The 18015-nt window shown below is 44.3% G+C and overlaps 1 protein-coding gene across 1 annotated transcript in view; it reads left to right on the plus strand.

Annotated features, from left to right (window-relative positions):
• LOC126336103 (probable G-protein coupled receptor Mth-like 1) overlaps positions 1-18015 on the plus strand; it is a 467301-nt gene that overhangs the window by 35796 nt on the left and 413490 nt on the right. The window lies entirely within an intron of this gene.

An 18015-nucleotide genomic window follows, 5' to 3' on the forward strand; every position in this document is an offset into this window, starting at 1 on the left:
GCGAGATTCGATCCAGAGGCCTTAGGCTAATGGAACTACCCGGTTGCTCGCTCGGCTGTGGACTCCTTGAGCAGCAGCGACCACAAAGCATGCCGACAATTTGCAAACTGGATTTTCTTGAAAAAGAAGTTGAGAGTTTCGTCTTCCTATTTGTATATGTTCATGTCCTATTTGTGTCCTAGACACCCTGTCAATATGAATCTAATCGTTGCGGGGAAATTAGTATGGTCCCCTTCTAAGCTTCACACATTTCACAACAGCAGCTTCTCCTACATAAAGAAATATTTTATGCCATCTAGGCTGTTGAATATTTTTAGCAAGTATCTTTAATAGCAACCCATGTCCGGAAACGTACCGTTTCCGTGCTACAGCCATATGAGAAAATGTTGGTAACGCGATCACTTTTGCAAGTAATTTATTAGACGTGGCCCAGTACATCACTTGTTTTACGATTCCACTAATTAATGAGCAAAGAAAATGATCACGTGCTCGTTGACGGGTTCTCTTCAAGGTGATGCAATGCGGGCTCTTCGACGTTGGCTGTCCGACGTCTCCTTGGAACACCAAAGTCACGCCAACTGACGGTGAAGGTACCCTTTCTCTGCGTATTTGTGGAGAAAAGGGTATGCGATGGAGTCGTGCGTTTTGGATAACGATCTTGATGAAGGCGACGAGTTAACAAAAAAAAAAAAAAATGGTTCAAATGGCTCTGAGGACTATGGCACTTAACTTCTGAGGTCATCAGTCGCCTAGGACTTAGAACTACTTAAACGTAACTAACCTAAGGACATCACACACATCCATGCCCGAGACAGGATTCGAACCTGACTGCAGCGCCTAGAACCGCTCGGCCACTCCGGCCGGCAAGGCGACGAGCAGCTCTTCCATTACCGTGAGCTTTGCCATACCAAGGATCATGTCCGTGTATTCCGCAAATGTGTTACTCTGACACACACGCACAATATATATATATATATATATATATATATATATACGTGAATCAGGCTCGACCCAGGTCAGAGAGATAGGATGAGCGTCAAATACCATCAGTCAATCCGACGTAGCGCCTCCGAGCACATGTGTTTTCAAAAGGCTGTAGCACAGAAACGGTATGGTTCCGATAGGAGTTTTCGAACACTGTGTAATTTCCTGTTTTTTGCACAAGTTGTGTGTGGGTGGGTGTTGTCTTTCTGCATATGCCGTATTGTGTTTCTTGGTTGGCGCGGCCCCACCTACCGACGGTTTCTCTTGCACAACTCTCACTGGTTGCATTTATGCCGTCAAAACGACTGGAATAAAGCCGGGTGACGTCTTCGACAAGCGCACATGTCGAAATATCTACGCTCTTGGAAACGCCACCTGGCTCGATATCCGTCACTTATTCTAACGTTTTGTATGCCGGGATAAAATTAGCTTTCATCTTGTCCGGTACTCGCCGATTGAATAGCAAAACATTTCACTTGCAGAATTCTGTTTCTCTTGACACAATCGAAAACTCTTTGGGTTGGTATCGACTTTGCTTTCGAATATACTCGTATAAAAGCAGAGCTAACGCCTTTGCTGCTTCAGAGTGTGTGGCCGAACAAGAACGCCGATGGGATCGAAACTGTTTTGGAGGGTCCGCATTTTATCTTGTACCCTGCCCTCGAGTGCTGTTAGAGGCCTGGTGGGATAAGAGGGGCAATGTAAGTTAACACGCTCTCAGCCCAATGGGTATGCGATCACGTATATCAGGCAGCGCCGTAAACGTCGGCCGGGGAGCGTTCTGTTTACAAGGAGTCGATGTGGTTCTACGGCCGCTGAGTCGCAGCGGCGGGTAATTTGTGGCTGGCTGCGCTGGTCTGGGCAGAGAGAGAGAGAAAGAGCGCTACTCAAGGTCGCGCGCGACTTCTCCCACTAACGACGTGACAGCTTCCTGCCTGGGGCCGTGCCGCAGAAAAGATGTCGTGTCTGAGAAGTAACCCGGCTTTGTAGATATCTCTGCCGCGCGTTGAGAGTTGAAACCAAATCATGTGACTAGTTTCTGAGATTACGCGGTGCATGAAATGGAGCTCAGTTATAGATGCAGTGTTAATTTTAATAATTGAACCACTTGTTTTAGTACTGAACATTTAAAGGAATTAAAAACCTAGCTGACAAACAAAAGCAGGAGGGCAATGAGAGGAGCGTTCAATGAATTTCAAAGCAAAACTTAGTCAACCGATCTGAGTAAAAACCGTATACAAAATCAGTAAGTTGGTCAAAACCATCTATGCTTTCACTCAGTGGCCATACTGCCACCGAATCGGAAGATAACAAAAAGAAGACCGAAATACAGGATGTTTGAAAAAGGACTTTACAACTTTGAAAATTCATATAAATTAATGCGTAAATTAATACTTACAGAGACGATAGTAGTGTCAATTTTTAGGAAAATACATCAGGTTTTGTCTCGCGTAGCTCGCTAGTGCCGAATCGCATCGTAAAGCCGTCGGCACACGGACCGTGCTGTCGAACGTTAACGTTGAGCGTGCCAAGTTCAACGTGCTGCTGAGCGCTCAGGAACGATGCGACTTGGGCATACGGTACGTGGGCTCCAACGTGGTATACGCGATCGCAACGCACTCCAGAGACAGTTGAGGGATGTTTCTAGTTCGTAAATCACACTGTTTATTAAACGGGCGCGCGTAAAATTCCCACGTCAGCTCTATTAAAACGCACATTTTTTCAAAAAAATGGCTCTGAGCACTATGGGACTCAACTGCTGTGGTCATCAGTCCCCTAGAACTTAGAACTACTTAAACCTAACTAACCGAAGGACATCACACACATCCATGCCCGAGGCAGGATTCGAACCTGCGACCGTAGCAGTCGCACGGTTCCAGACTGCGCGCCCAGAACCTCGAGACCACCGCGGCCGGACACATTTTTTCCATCGTCCACGAAAAGGAAAGTACCATGTCCAATCAATAAGGGCACAGGCTTATAAAAGTTCCATTACAAACAGTGCTGTACAAATTTTGAATACTCCTCCGCATAAGATAAACATTATTTCATCATTTCTACATTTTAGTAAAACCCCAAGGTCAGTCTTATTTGATCACTGTTCCTACCCAGTAGCAGAATCTTTGCAACATGTGAATTACGAAGCGTAAAAGAAGAAGGAGCAAAATATCTCTATACAAGTAGCGCAAGCTATCCTTTAGATTAAGCCAATCGAACAAAGTCACCCCTCAAAAAAGGTGAACTTGTATTTACATAACATCAAATATTATAGTCTATACCTATATTAAACTAATAATAAAATATCAGAACCTAATAAAAACACGAATGTTAGGAAAAAATTGGTTGTGTTAGGAACGCGAACCACCGCCCCAACAAAAAACGCATTATAGGACAGGGACGCTATTCATTACGCTAAACCAACATCAAACGTTTCGTATCTGATCATAGTATCTTACCGCATGCTAAAAACCCTATTCGTAGATATGTAACTAACTAAAACTTAATTACAACAAATTGTACCAAGAACAATGCGTTTTTGGGTGATGTTCAGTGTGCCGCTGCCTTCGAATTGCCTACTCTCATTATACGCAAGTTACAATAATTCTTTTGCCACGAATATGATGTTTCTCATTATTTTATTGGAACGAATCACACAGTTAACAACGGGTTTTGCAGCCATTCTCAATTTTCTGGTGCTGGGAACGGCGTGTATACATATAGGCTTGAAATGAATGCCAATATGGCACCTCACAACTCTGTACTGAAAGGAGACGGCGTGCTTGTGACGTAGGTGGCGTTGTCCATCTCATTGGTCAACGCTCAGACCCACGCTCAGAATATCTGACACGCCATATATTGCTCTCCACGTTCGGAAAGGCGCCCGAGCGTGCTATTCCATCCTGTGACGTCAGAAACTCGGCACGCTCAACGTTCGCATCCACGGTCCATCTGCCGACTGCGATAGCGGCAGCTGCGTTAAAGATGGCTACGCCGCGCAGAGCGACCGTGCTGTCTCAGGCGCCATGTCACAGTTCGCGCGGCCCCTCCCTCGGTCATAGGTGTGTGTGTTGCTGTTAGCATTAAGTTAATTCAAGTAGTGTGTAAGTCTAGGGACCAATGACCTCAGCAGTTTGATCCCTTAGGAATTCACACACACACACACACACACACACACACACACACACACACACACACATGGCTACCGTCACTTGACCCGAGCGTACTAGCTGTGTGTTTTAGTTTGAAGAATCGAAGTCGGCGACCATAGTTCAGCGTAATTTCCATACCAAGTACGCTAAAGATCCTCCTAGCAGGCCTACAGTGTATGAATGGCATATATGTTTTGCCTTGCGAATTGCAAATCCCACATACGACTGCTTGGCGTGTGTTGATAAATCGTTTACATTTGAAACCGCACAGATTGACGATCGTACAAGCAATAAAAGACACATAAAATTGCTCGCAAGAACTTCTGTGCGGAGATGTTAAATCGAATACACGAGGATGAACATTTCTTGGACAAAATCATCTTTTCTGACGAGTCGACTTTTCACTTAAAGGCAAGGTTAATACACACAACAGTAGCGTTTGGGGCAGTGAAAATCCACATCAAACATTGCAACATGTTCGTAATAGCCCTAAACTGAACGTGTTTTGTGCATTGAGCAAGAACAAAGGGTTCGGTCCCTTTTTCTTTCGTGAGATAACCACCAACGGGATAGTGAATGTGGATATGTTACGACAATTTTTGACACCACATATCGATGAGGTTACCAGAACGAAATGTTTATTTCATGCAAGATGGTGCACCACCCCATTACCTGGCTGACGTCTGGGATATTCCCAGTGATGGCTTTCCAGGCTTTGGCCGTGATGTGCCAATTGCATGGCCCCACGTTCACCAGACCTGACACCACTCGATTTCTTTTATGGGGATTTATCAAGGATGTCGTGTTTGTACCTCCTGTGCCGGCTTCTCTGCCTGAACTTAGAGCAAGAATTTACGCCGCCACTATGTGAGCTACACCTGCAATGCTACACCGAGTTTGGAGTAGAAATTGGCTTCCGATGGGATAAGCGCAGGACAACCAACAGAATACACAAACATCATCTTTAGTTTAAGGTAAAAAAAACTTGATGTGTTTCCCTACAAAATAACACTAAACCCAGCTCTATATCTTCTTTCAATAAATTTACGAGGGTCGTTCAATAAGTAATGCCCCACATTTTTCTTCTCAGGACATATTTATTGTTAAGAGTCAGAATTTGGTGACAATATACATCAACATGTCTTTTCCATGTCTTATTCTTCTACGTAGTCTCCATCACGTTTTATGGCCGTACGTCAACGTTGTGGAATAGCATGTATTCCCTGCTGGTAAAAGCTCGTGCCCTGTAGGCGTAGCATGACTGACACTCTCCTATCTCCCGTAGAGAATCTATAAGCGGTCTAGAGATGGAAGTCCGAGGTTGCCAGGTCTGGACTGTAGGGTGGATGAGGCAATGATGTCTAACCCAATTTGGCGGTATGTTCCCAGGTACTCAGACTTGCGTGTGGGCGTGCATTATCGTGTTGGAGCTAAATTTCTGCTGGATTCTTGTCCTATCGAACACGCTTCTTTAGTTTATTCAGAATCTTCACGTATGTCTCTGAATTGGTGGTTGACCCTCTTGGCATCACATCCACGAGAATGACGCCATCACAATCCCAGAGGACTGTCACCATGATTTTTACGGCAGAGAGGGTTGTCTTGAATTTCTTCTTTTGTGGTCAATGAGGATGTTGCCATTCCAAGGACTGCCTTTTTGTTCCCGGCGCAAAGTGGTGCACCCAGCTTTCGTCCCCCGTAACGACCCGTGACAGAAAGGCCTCTTCGTCGGTCTCAAAATGCTCCAACTATTCTGATGGAATGGCCTTTCTTTGAGTCTTGTGGTCTGCTGAGAGCATTCGTGGAACTCATCGTGAGTACCTCTTTAAATATCCGAGAGTCTCGATCATTGCAGACTCACTTCCAACGCTGACCGACAACTGTAGAGCCAAATGTCGAGTTGTGATGCGCCAGTCGGCATGAATAATGGCATCCGCACGATTCAGCATGTCTGGAGCAGTGGCTGTGACGGGACGTCCCGACCGTGGCTGATCATGGGGCTCTGTTCATGCATTTCCTGAGGCTGTAAGTATCTGTACCCAACTGCAGCATCGCCATACACTGCACACAAACGTTTATGGATGTTCACCATCATTACTTATTCTGCACACAAGAATTCAGTAACAGTTATGACTTTTGCTTAAACCAGTAGAGATACCGAAACAGTACGAAGATAAGAAGCGTAATATATTAGCAAACCAATATTAAAGAGAGAACACGTGCAGTGAATTTGATATTAACACTGTACTGTCTCAAAATCTTCATCATGCAAGTTTAGATCTGAAGACGTACATACATCTTTCAAAAACATGTTTTAGCATATTTTGTCTATTCCGAAAACAAAATATGCAATGAAATATTACTTCCTTTCACATAGCTTTCGATGCAAACAAATGCCGAAAAGATTTTACAGTGTAATTAAAGAAACCTTTCAAAAATGATTCAAATAGCTCTGAGCACTATGGGACTTAACATCTGAGGTCATCAGTCCCCTAGAACTTAGAACTACGTAAACCTAACTAGACTAAGGACATCACACACATCCATGCCCGAGGCAGGATTCGAACCTGCGACCGTAGCAGTCGCGCGGTTCCGGACTGAAGAGCCTAGAACCGCTGGGCCACCGCGGCCGGCTAAAGAAACCTTTATCGAAAAATGTAGAGTTAAGGTAAGATGAACAGTATTCCAGAAGACGTCTGCAAATGGATGCCGCCACTATTGATCGAGATGTTGACTTCATTAAATGTTGTAATGCGGAGTCTATATCATCTGTGGTCTAAGAATCCGGCGTACTTCTACAAAACACAGCTTTGCTAGGAGGGCATGTCAATTAATTACTTGAGATCAAAACGATGTGATGCGTGATGGGAACAACATTCCATATCTGTTCCTAATATTAGTCAGGGAGGGGCAAAGAACCACTACAATAGGGGAAGATGGACGGCAGCGTCAAACCAGGTGACAGACTGTCTTGAAAAAAGAAAAAAAAAGTTAAAAGTAACGTGGGTGATGTAAGCGGAGCCAAGGCCCAGTAGCTGCCTTTGAGAAGCTCGGTATTTCCTTCACTCCTGCAACGCGACCGGCAGCCGGGGGCTCGGGAATTCGGGGAGACGCCCTGCCCTGTCCTCTCTGCCTTTTCCTTCCCTGCCCTGCCCTCCCTTCCCTTGTTGACGCTCCTTTCCTGTCAACCTGAAGGGCCACCTCTCACAACAGAAGCCTGCGCACATCTTGAGGTACTGGCAGTACCTGTGGCGAAAACAGCCTTCACTGTCACAAAATGGAGAACAAGCCGCATAAATAAAAGAATTTCAACCGACAGGAAGTCTGTCTATGAATTTTTTGTCGCTTAACTCCTTAGGGTTAAATGTGGCAACTCAAGCTGTCAGCCCGTCCGATCCAATCTTCAACTACCACAAATATGTAATTCTCCAGGCTTTCTCGGTGATCTGTTGACATGCTCACGTCCATTGCTGTAGAGACCTTGGTATAAGATAGTGTCAGCTTACAGCCTTTCAAGCAGCGGCTAACAATAAGTTCCCGTCTCTCTTTTTGCCGGGGTTCCCATGCTACCAGGAGACAAACAATGACTAGACTAGACTAGACACGTCGACAGTTCTGACTCTGCAGCCCTGAGTGAGTGCATCGCAGTTGCGGTGGAGATACGCACAAGACGTGCAGTGATTTCTTTGCTATATGATTTGATGCGAGGAACCTGCGGCTTTCAGATATAAGCAAACTGGTGTTCGGCTTTCAGATATAAGCAAACTGGTGTTGATGTCTTCCTGGAGGAGTGATGGAGAGTTGATTCAACTAACTACACTACTCGCCATTAAAGTTGCTACGCCAAGAAGAAATTCAGATGGTAAACGGGTTTCATTGGAAAAGTATATTTTACTAGAACTGACATGCGATTACATCTTCACGCAGTTTGGGTGCATAGATCCTGAGAAATCAGTACCCAGAACAACCACCTTTGGCCGTACTAACGGCCTTGATACGCCTGGACATTGAGTCAAACAGAGCTTGGATGGCGTGTACAGGTACAGCTGCCCATGCAGCTTCAACACGATTACCACAGTTCATCAAGAGTAGTGACTGGCGTATTGTGACGAGCCAGTTGGTCGACCACCTTTCACCAGACGTTTTCAATTGGTGACAGATCGGGTGAATGTGCTGGTCAGGGCAGCAGTCGAACATTTTCTGTATCCCGAAAGGCCCGTACATGACCTGCAACATGCGGTCGTGAATTATCCTGCTGAAATGTATGGTTTCGTGGGGATCGAATTAAGAGCCACGGTTCGTAACACATCTGAAATGTAACGTCCATTGTTCAAAGTGCGAAAAGGAGGTGACCGAGACGTGTAACCAATGGCACCCCATACCATCACGCCGTGTGATACGCCAGTATGGCGATGACGACTACACGCTTCCAATGTGCGTTCACCGCGATGTAGCCAAACACGGATGCGACCATCATAATGCTCTAAGCAGAACCTGGATCCATCCGAAAAACTGGCGTTTTGACATTCGAGCACCCAGGTTCGTCGTTGAGTACACCATCGCAGGCGCTCCTGTCTGGGATGTAGCGTCAAGGGTAACCGCAGCCATGGTCTCCGAGCTGATAGTCCATGCTGCTGCAAACGATGTAGAACTCTTCGTGCAGATGTTTGTTGTCTTGCAAACGTCCCCATCTGTTGACTCTGGGATAGAGACGTGGCTGCACGATCCGTTACAGCCATGCGGATAAGATGCCTGTCATCTCGACTGCTAGTGATACGATGCCGTTGTGATCCAGCACGGCGTTCCGTATTTCCCTCCTGAACCCACCGATTCCATATTCTGCTAACAGTCATTGGATTTCCACCAAAGCGTGCAGCAATGTCGCGATACGGTAAACCGCAGTCGCGGTAGGCTACAATCCGAACTTTAGCAAAGTTGGTAACGTGATGGTACGCATTTCTCCTCCTTACACGAAGCATCACAACAACGTTTCACCAGGCAACGCCGGTCAACTGACGTTTTTGTTTGAGAAATCTGTTGGAAACTTTCCTCATGTCAGGACGTTGTAGGTGTCGCCACCGGCGCCAACCTTGTGTGAATGCTCTGAAAAGCTAATGATTTGCATATCACAGCATCTTGTTCCTGTCGGTTAAATTTCGCGTCTGTAGAACGTCATCTTCGTGGTGTAGCAGTTTTAATGGCCAGTACTGTATAAATCAATCAAAAATTCAGCGCACTGTGACTACTGCGATGGATACAATAAACACAATTTATCAAATGAATTAGTGAAAAATACAGCAATCCTGTAGCAAGTTTCGCTCTCTTGTGTTTCAACACTATTCATTGTCTGTGCTGTCACTGTACACCACACTGACACATTTCCTCGGTAGTGTCTGTGGAAATAAGTAGTCCAGACCAGTTTCATATTTAAAGTTGCCCTTCAGGCTGCCGGTTCACTGATTACCACAAACTGAACAGTGAAGTTTTATGACGCACATCAGAGCACCAGGTGAGACTGAAGTTCAAGTTTAGAAACTGCGACAATCCTGGAAACAGGGTCCATGGTGGTATCAGCTAAAGTCTTTAATATCACGTCCTTACAGAAATGGTTACGGGGAATAACACAATCAATATGGTCACAGAGTCCGGTGTTTGTGATATGGCAATTTTATTTTCTTTTATTTTTATGTCAGGGGTTTGTTCCTGTCGGTGCAGTAATGTTTTAACCTGAGGGAGAGAAGTCGTTTCCGCCATCTGTCTGTGAATAATGTAAACATTGTTATGCGTGCTGTCGTACTTTAACTATTTGTGTATCGTATTTTATGAGACAGGGATTCGGGAACAGCCCAGAATTTGCCTAAGCGAGACTGGCAAGCCCCCTGAAATCTGTGCTGTCGCTGGCCGGTGGCCGCGCGGAGTTGCAGATTAGTTAGAGGCGCTATGTTACGGATTGCGCGGTCCTTCCCGGCGGAGGTTCGAGTCCTCCCTCGGGCATGGGTGTGTGTTGTCCTTAGCGTAATTTAGGGACCGATGACCTCAGCAGTTTGGTCCCGTAGAAATTCACCCACATTTGAGCTGGCCTGTATACAAGACCAACCGCCACCCATATTTTCGATTTCTGCCTGGCTTACCTCCCTGCCCTACAAGCTAGTGCGTTAACTTATACGAACTAGGTCTCTTGGATAACGCAACTGCAGTTCGTTAAATTGCTCTCTAGCGAGCCCTGATCAGCAAACGTTGCTGTACGACTCCGGGTAAAGTTGATGAACTCTGACGAGCCCACATCTCATTTCCATGCGTAGTACTGTTGGAGGCTGCACGCCCTGTCCTTATTTCAACCTAAGAACCAGCTCACCAAGCCATATGTGGGAGGGAGGGGGGGGGGCTTTTGTAGTTTAACATAGACACTCGCATATACATCCTGTGAGCGAAAGTTGCGTTAGTAAAAAAAAAATTCCTAGGCAAATAGTGGATTGAAAACTGATCTTCTCATCCTCCGGTAGGAGCCGACTTATCCCTCCACCTTACTTAAGTATTACCTTTTATTTTTATACCAACAGCAGGATTGATAAGAAAAAAAAGTCTCCCCAGATGATCTGATGTAAGACGGACTTTCGCTCCCCATGTATACTGAATACACTAACTCTTTTGATAGTAAAAGAAACACAACACAGTTCAAATGCCGGGCTGTGATTCGCCCACCATGGAGATTTGAACGATTTCACTACTCTCGGCATTAAAATATCTGTCTCCCTACTGAACTGCTTGGTTTCATTGTGACATTAATGAAAATTTCGTGTATATCTCCTGTGGTTTTTGTTTAATTTTTCATGTCGGGTGCCGCACCCACAAATTTATTACAAAGACAATTTCGTTTTCCACCTTGGCTGCATTATGATCAGTCATTTTATTTCACACGATCAGCTGACATCAGCGATGTGCCATTTTCAAAAGCATAAATACTTATTATGATTACCTGATATGACCATTTAGTGCAGTAAGCGATCTATAATTTCGTATTGTAGTCTTGTTTTGAAAACCAATTTATTTGCCAATGTCGCTATGATAACACAGTTACTGATTTACTAGTTTCCTCAGATCTATAAGAAGAAAAGACGTCACTGTTATAGCCCTAGAGTAAAAGATAAGTAGTAGGGCATGCACAACAGTCAACGACATAAATTACGTACCCATAAAACCCGGCGAGATAGTTAAATCACAAAACGCTTACACCACTCGCTGACATGAGGACGATACAGTATGCTGTAAAATAACGACTCCAAGCGAAGGGGAAAGAAGGGGCATGTATCTATCTTGTTTGTGCCATGCCTCCTCATTGTTGTACATACTTCATGATAGAACACGTGGCATGTCATTGTAATGCATAGACTTTTTTATGGTATGTTTTTATTTAAAAGTTTTTACTTACTTGAGGTGTTCATTATTACATGCCGACTTTGAGTAGTATCCGTCCATATGAGCGGAATTTTATGAGATTTGTTATTTTGCAGCGTATTGTGTAGTGCTCATGTTATAGAGTGGTGTAAGTATTGTGCGATTTAACTACCACAGCACGGTTTTATGGGTATGTAAATTTTGTCATTAAACTTTTGTTTATGCACTAAAACATTTTCTATTTTTTTTCTGTAAGCCTCAATGTATTTTCTTTTTATAGATCTGATGCTGGCAATAGATATTTCAGGAACTAGTAATCCGTAATTGAGTTAACACAGTGATCTTGAAAAATAAATTGATTTTTAAAGGAAGACTACAATACATAAAAACTTATGGCATGTTGCACAGAAGATTGCTCCCCGGTGTAAAATCAACGCGTGCAGACAATGTTCTGTGCGACATGCGATGAGTTTTCGTTTCTATGTATGTATGCTACTACAGCAGCGGTGTTCTCTAAATAGTTGAGTATGCAACGTTGTTCTCGCTAGTCTACTACGCCAGCAGTTACATATTTCAATGGTTCAAATGGCTCCGAGCACGATGGGACTTAACTTCTGAGGTCATCAGTCACCTAAAACTTAGAACTGCTTAAACCTAACTAACCTAAGGACATCACACACATCCATGCCCGAGGCAGGATTCGAACCTGCGACCATAGCGGTCTCGCGGTTCCAGACTGTAGCGCCTAGAACCGCCGCGAGGTGGTCATTTTGACTAGGTTGCGTATTGGGCACTGCCTTTTTAGCTATCGCCATCTGTTATATGACACTCCCCCACCACTCTGCACACATTGCGCCCAAGTTTTAACTGTCCGCTATTTCCTGATGGAGTACCCGTTTTTTAATCTTCTACGTTCCCGCTTGGGTTTGTCGTCTGACTTATCGGCCGTTTTAGCGGGCTGTTGGCCGCGTTTCACCTTTTCTCCGCCGTAGTAATACGGAATATGGCGAAGGCCATTTAATTTTTAGTTCTGAACCTCCGTTTCGCTATAGTGTATTTTATAGGCCTTTCTCCACGTCCCTGTTTTTAGCCGTCTTAGGTGGATTAGGATTGACGTGTAGTCGTTTTTTAAATCCTCTCTCTCTCTCTCTTGAACAGAAACCTGTGCTCATGCGGTGGTTAGTTAAGTACACATGCGCTGCGCTTAGCAGCGTCCCCATTGAGTGGCATCGTCTACGGTGTGACGCCGCTGTTGCCTCGGCCGTGTACGAGTTCAGCTGGTGGACGCTGACGTGTGTGTGTGTGTGTGTGTGTGTGTGTGTGTGTGTGTGTGTGTTGCCGTGGCTGTTGGGGATGCGGCCACGCGCGACGGAATCGTGTCGCCTACTGACCCACGTCTGTGGAGGAGAGGCCCGGGTCAGCTTGCGGCGCCGCCGCCGTTACTCCCCGACTCAGCTGCCCGCGGCCAGGCGGTATTCGTCAGGCTTCAGCTCTATACCGCGCGCGTCTCTCTCCTGAGAGTTTTCTCTGTGTTTCGGCAGGTATTTGCTGTGTCGTTTTTGCACTGCGTATCTGGAGTCAGCCCAGACAGTTGCTGCTGGTCAATTCTTTCATGTGAAGCCCAGTGTCAGCAGCGTCGGTGCGTTTCCCATTACAAAGAAAATTATTTCTAAATTGGAATTTCACGTCCTCATTCGATAGACCGCTCCCAAATTAGTGCGATATTCGTTTTGTCGATATGTGTTTCCAGGAACAATAGAACATGAAGGATTAGCAGCAATTCAGCAGTGACTCACAAAGGAAAACTCAACATCACGTATCTCCTCAGATTTAGTGGTAAAATGACCCATTCGATTGCCCGCCAAAAACTGAACACAGATTGGACATGAAAACAGGAAGACAGTGTGCTTAACTGTAAAAAAAGAAGCAAAATAGGAACTGTGAACGGCCCAAGCTCAAGATATGCAACATCGAACGAATTGTAAGAACCACGGCGTCGTGGTTGTGTGATCACGGTTTTGCATTGCAAAGCGGGAGATCCGTGTTCAAATCCCACTCGTGGCACTTTTTCTTCGCGTAATCATGAACTTTTCGTCGGGGCATTGACGTGTCTGTTCGCCATCTGTACTCTTGTTAGTTGTTATACTGTACATTGGTATTAGAATATGACATATGTGGTACAAATATATTACCATCGCAACTAAGTGAAATGAATAGTGAGAGCAGGCGAGACGTCGCGTACACGTATCAGAAATGAAAACAACAAATAAACGGGTGTGAACTATGTTAAAGGAAAAGAAGAGTCAAAACTTGCAAAACGGAACGTAATGAAACCTCCCTGCCGGCCGATGTGGCCGAGCGGTACGAATCCTGCCTCAGGCATGGATGTGTGTGCTGCCCTTAGGTTAGCTAGGTTGAAGTAGTTCTAAGTTATGGGGGACTGATGACCTCAGGTGTTAAGTCGCATAGAGCTCAGAGCCGTTTGAAACCTCCCCTTAGAAAAATTTATGAATGATTATGCTGATAAACCCCTTAAGTTATTTGATTTTCAAACAGCTGAGCAAAACTGAACGTACTCAGACATTTGTCTCTTTACTTATTCTGATCATCATTAAACTCACACACAATATTTTTAGCGCAACGCAATCTGACTTTCAAAAATCCCTACAAAAGAATGCCCCTAACAATAACCTATACCTTTCATAAATCACTTACCCACAAGAATTTTCGTTACTCGAACTACTGCAACTCAGCGAGCGCCAATACTGCCAGCTAAATAAAAGATTCTAACTACTGAAGGCACCGACTACTGATAGGCATAGTTAGCAAATGAAAGATTTTGATAGAGAACAAACAATGTATTTACCGTAATAATGTTTAAAAGTGATCACACACACACACACACACACACACATATATATATATCAGTTCATGATATCCAGTATTACAAATTTACTCTTTCTGATGGACACACGTCCAGATCATCCGCTCACAAAACTCCGCCACCTCTCTCCCCACATCCACCACTGCTGGCGGCTCACCTCCAACTGTGCAACGCTACCCACTGTTCACATCCAGGTGCCCAACACTCCAATAGCGAATATTACAACAATGCTAACCAGCCACAGACTGCACACAGCACAGCCAGTGATTTTCACACAGAGAGCTACGTGGCGTTACCAACATAAAAGCCTAAACAACCTACTTACAGTAAGAGTCATCGTACTTGGGTAGAAGAAATAGGAGGTCCCTTCCTGACACTTCGCTGTTGCAAACGGATGTTACACCAGGACACAGACACAAATGTGAATACAGCGAACAGACATGTCAGTGACTGGACGAACAGTTCATACTTTTGTCAAATATAATATATAGGACACGAGAAAGATTGGATACGGATCTCTCCGTACGCAATCGAACACCGCGACTATTTAAATTCGCTCGATGTTGCACATCTCGACCTTGAACCGTTCATTGTTTATATTTTGCTTTTATTTTCCATATTTCAGTACACCTTCTTCCCGATATGTCTTCAGTTTTTGACTGGCTATCTGTTAGATAAAGAATGGAAAGCAGAAAGGTGGAAGGAGTACATAGAGGGTCTATACAAGGGCGGCGTACTTGGGGAAAATATTATGGAAATGGAAGAGGATGTAGCTGAAGACGAAATGGGAGATACGATACTGCGTGAAGAGTTTGACAGAGCACTGAAAGACCTGAGTCGAAACAAGGCTCCGGGAGAAGACAACATTCCTTTAGAACCACTGACAGCCTTGGGAGAGCCAGTTCTGACAAAACTCTTCCATCTGGTGAGCAAGATGTATGAAACAGGCAAAATACCCTCAGACTTCAAGAAGAGTATAATAATTCGAATCCCAAAGAAAGCAGGTGCTGACAGATGTGAAAATTACCGAACAATCAGTTTAATAAGACACGGATGCAAAATACTAACGCGAATTCTTTACAGATACTGTCCATTCCCTTCAACTGCTCTTCCAAGTCCTTTGCTGTCTCTGACAGAATTACAATGTCATCGGCGAACCTCAAAGTTTTTATTTCTTCTCCATGGGTTTTAATACCTACTCCCAAATTTTTCTTTTGTTTCCTATACTGCTTGCTCAATATACAGATTGAATAACATCGGGGAGAGGCTACAACCCTGTCTCACTCCCTTCCCAACCACTGCTTCCCTTTCATGCCCCTCAACTCGTATAACTTGCCATCTGGTTTCTGTACAAATTGTAAATAGCCTTTCGCTCCCTGTATTTTATCCCTGCCACCTTCAGAATTTGAAAGAGAGTATTCCTATCAACATTGTCAAAAGCTTTCTCTAAGTCTGCCGGCCGCGGTGGCCGTGCGGTTCTGGCGCTGCAGTCCGGAACCGCGGGGCTGCTACGGTCGCAGGTTCGAATCCTGCCTCGGGCATGGGTGTGTGTGATGTCCTTAGGTTAGTCACGTTTAAGTAGTTCTAAGTTCTAGGGGACTTATGACCTAAGATGTTGAGTCCCCTAATGCTCAGAGCCATTTCTCTAAGTCTACAATGCTAGAAACGTAGGTTTGCCTTTTCTTAATCTTTCTTCTAAGGTAAGTCGTAGGGTCAGTATTGCCTCACGTGCTCCAACATTTCTACGGAATCCATGCTGATCCTCCCCGAGGTCGGCTTCTACCAGTTTTTCCATTCATCTGTAAAGAATTCGCGTTGGTATTTTGTATTGTAAGGGACCCAAAATTACGTCTCCTTAGTAGGTTACGACCTGTATAAGCCGTGAAAGGCTATGACAATACTAAAAATTGGCTTATGTGTTCCTGAATTTAGTCACCACTTGCAAGCAAGTTAAAACTGAATTTCTAACGGCGGTGCGGGTCTCCCGCATCGTCCCCCACGCTCTTTTACGGAGTATGGGACTTCATCATCATCATAGTGTGTCACTAGCGTTTAGCTGCGTTAGCATGCGTGACCTCATTCCACTGTCTTGTTGAGACAAGTTTGTTGTGTGCAGCACGTTTAGCTCCTGTGTACGAGGGAATTCACTTTTGTTTGGTTTTGTTTTGTTTTTACACTGAAGTGAGTTAGTGCAACAGTCAAATCAACAGCGCAGTGTTCTTACTGTGAGCAATGACTCGAGTTCTGAACTATTTTTTACTGTTTTTTTTTTCCATTAGTATCACATAGGATTGAACTCATTATGCCATCCTCCACGAATACAACGTGAGAGGTCGACATGTCAGCTTTGAGCTCACCCATGAAGAAATTTTTAAGATCTGCAGAGAAAGATATAGTTCTTAATGTGTATATAACGGAGCTGTTATATCCAGAGTAGTCAATGACTGTTTTGAGAAAAGGTGCATCTACAGGTGTTGGTCGATCTTCACTTCATCGTTTTTTCAGTTAGTATAAGGACATACACACTCTGAAGTCTCCCGAGTAAGAAAAATCACGACAAAACTTGCACAAAGTGTTGATGACTTCGATAGGAATGCGACACGAAGGAAAGTACATGATTTTTTTTTCTTAACGAATTGCCAACAACAAAAGTTCTTGCTGCCATGAACGAAAATCCAGAATTTGGGAAGTTTTCGGACAACAACATTTCATAAATTATTAAAAGAAATTAATCTTAAATGTATTCGGCGCTGACGGGATAGCATGCTAATCGACAGGGATGATGACATTTTATGGAGGCTGCTTTATCAACGAATCAGTAAATTGTTGAGAGACGAAGGAAGACCGATTTATTATTTGGGCATGTTTGGACACAGGCCATACCCGAAGTAATGTCCGGGCAGACAACTCCATAAGATCCTCTAAACAAGCTTTTCTGTCCGGATTATCGACCAGAAACAATGGCCCATCGGGTAATAGAAAACGCCTCACCATCACGCACTTTGGGATTAAAGCAGGTTTTGCGAAGCTTGTTGTGGATTTTCGAATCCAAGAAGAATGGAGATTATCAGGAGGAGATGTACGCCAATACATTCGAGAAGTGGTTTCAAGATGTTCTTGTTCGGCTTCGTGACAACACAGTTATTGTCCTTGATAACACTTCAGGCCTTTCTCGTCGAAAAGGAAAAGTTCCTAATGCGCATTGCAAGAAGTAAGATAACTCAAAATGGTTCTGAGCACTATGGTACTCAACTGCTGAGGTTCTTCAGACCCCTACAACTTAGAACTACTTAAACCTAACTAACCTAAGGACATCACACACATCCATACCCGAGGCAGGAATCGAACCTGCGACAAGATAAATCAGAATGGCTAAAATATTGCTTTCTGAAGTTCAAGAAAAAACTACTACAAATCGCAAAAAACCTTGCTGAGTAGCACACAAGGAATAGGTAGTAGAAGAAAAGGTTAAGAATCCAGAGAAAACTGCTCTTACACTTTCTTACGATTGCGAATTAAACGCCATCGAGTTAGTTTGGGTCAGAATCAAAGGCTATGTTGCAACAAAAAAGAATACAGAACATACAAAATGTCGGAAGTTAA

Source organism: Schistocerca gregaria, chromosome 1 (assembly GCF_023897955.1).
Source record: "Schistocerca gregaria isolate iqSchGreg1 chromosome 1, iqSchGreg1.2, whole genome shotgun sequence".
In the NCBI taxonomy this organism is placed as follows: Eukaryota; Metazoa; Arthropoda; class Insecta; order Orthoptera; family Acrididae; genus Schistocerca; species Schistocerca gregaria.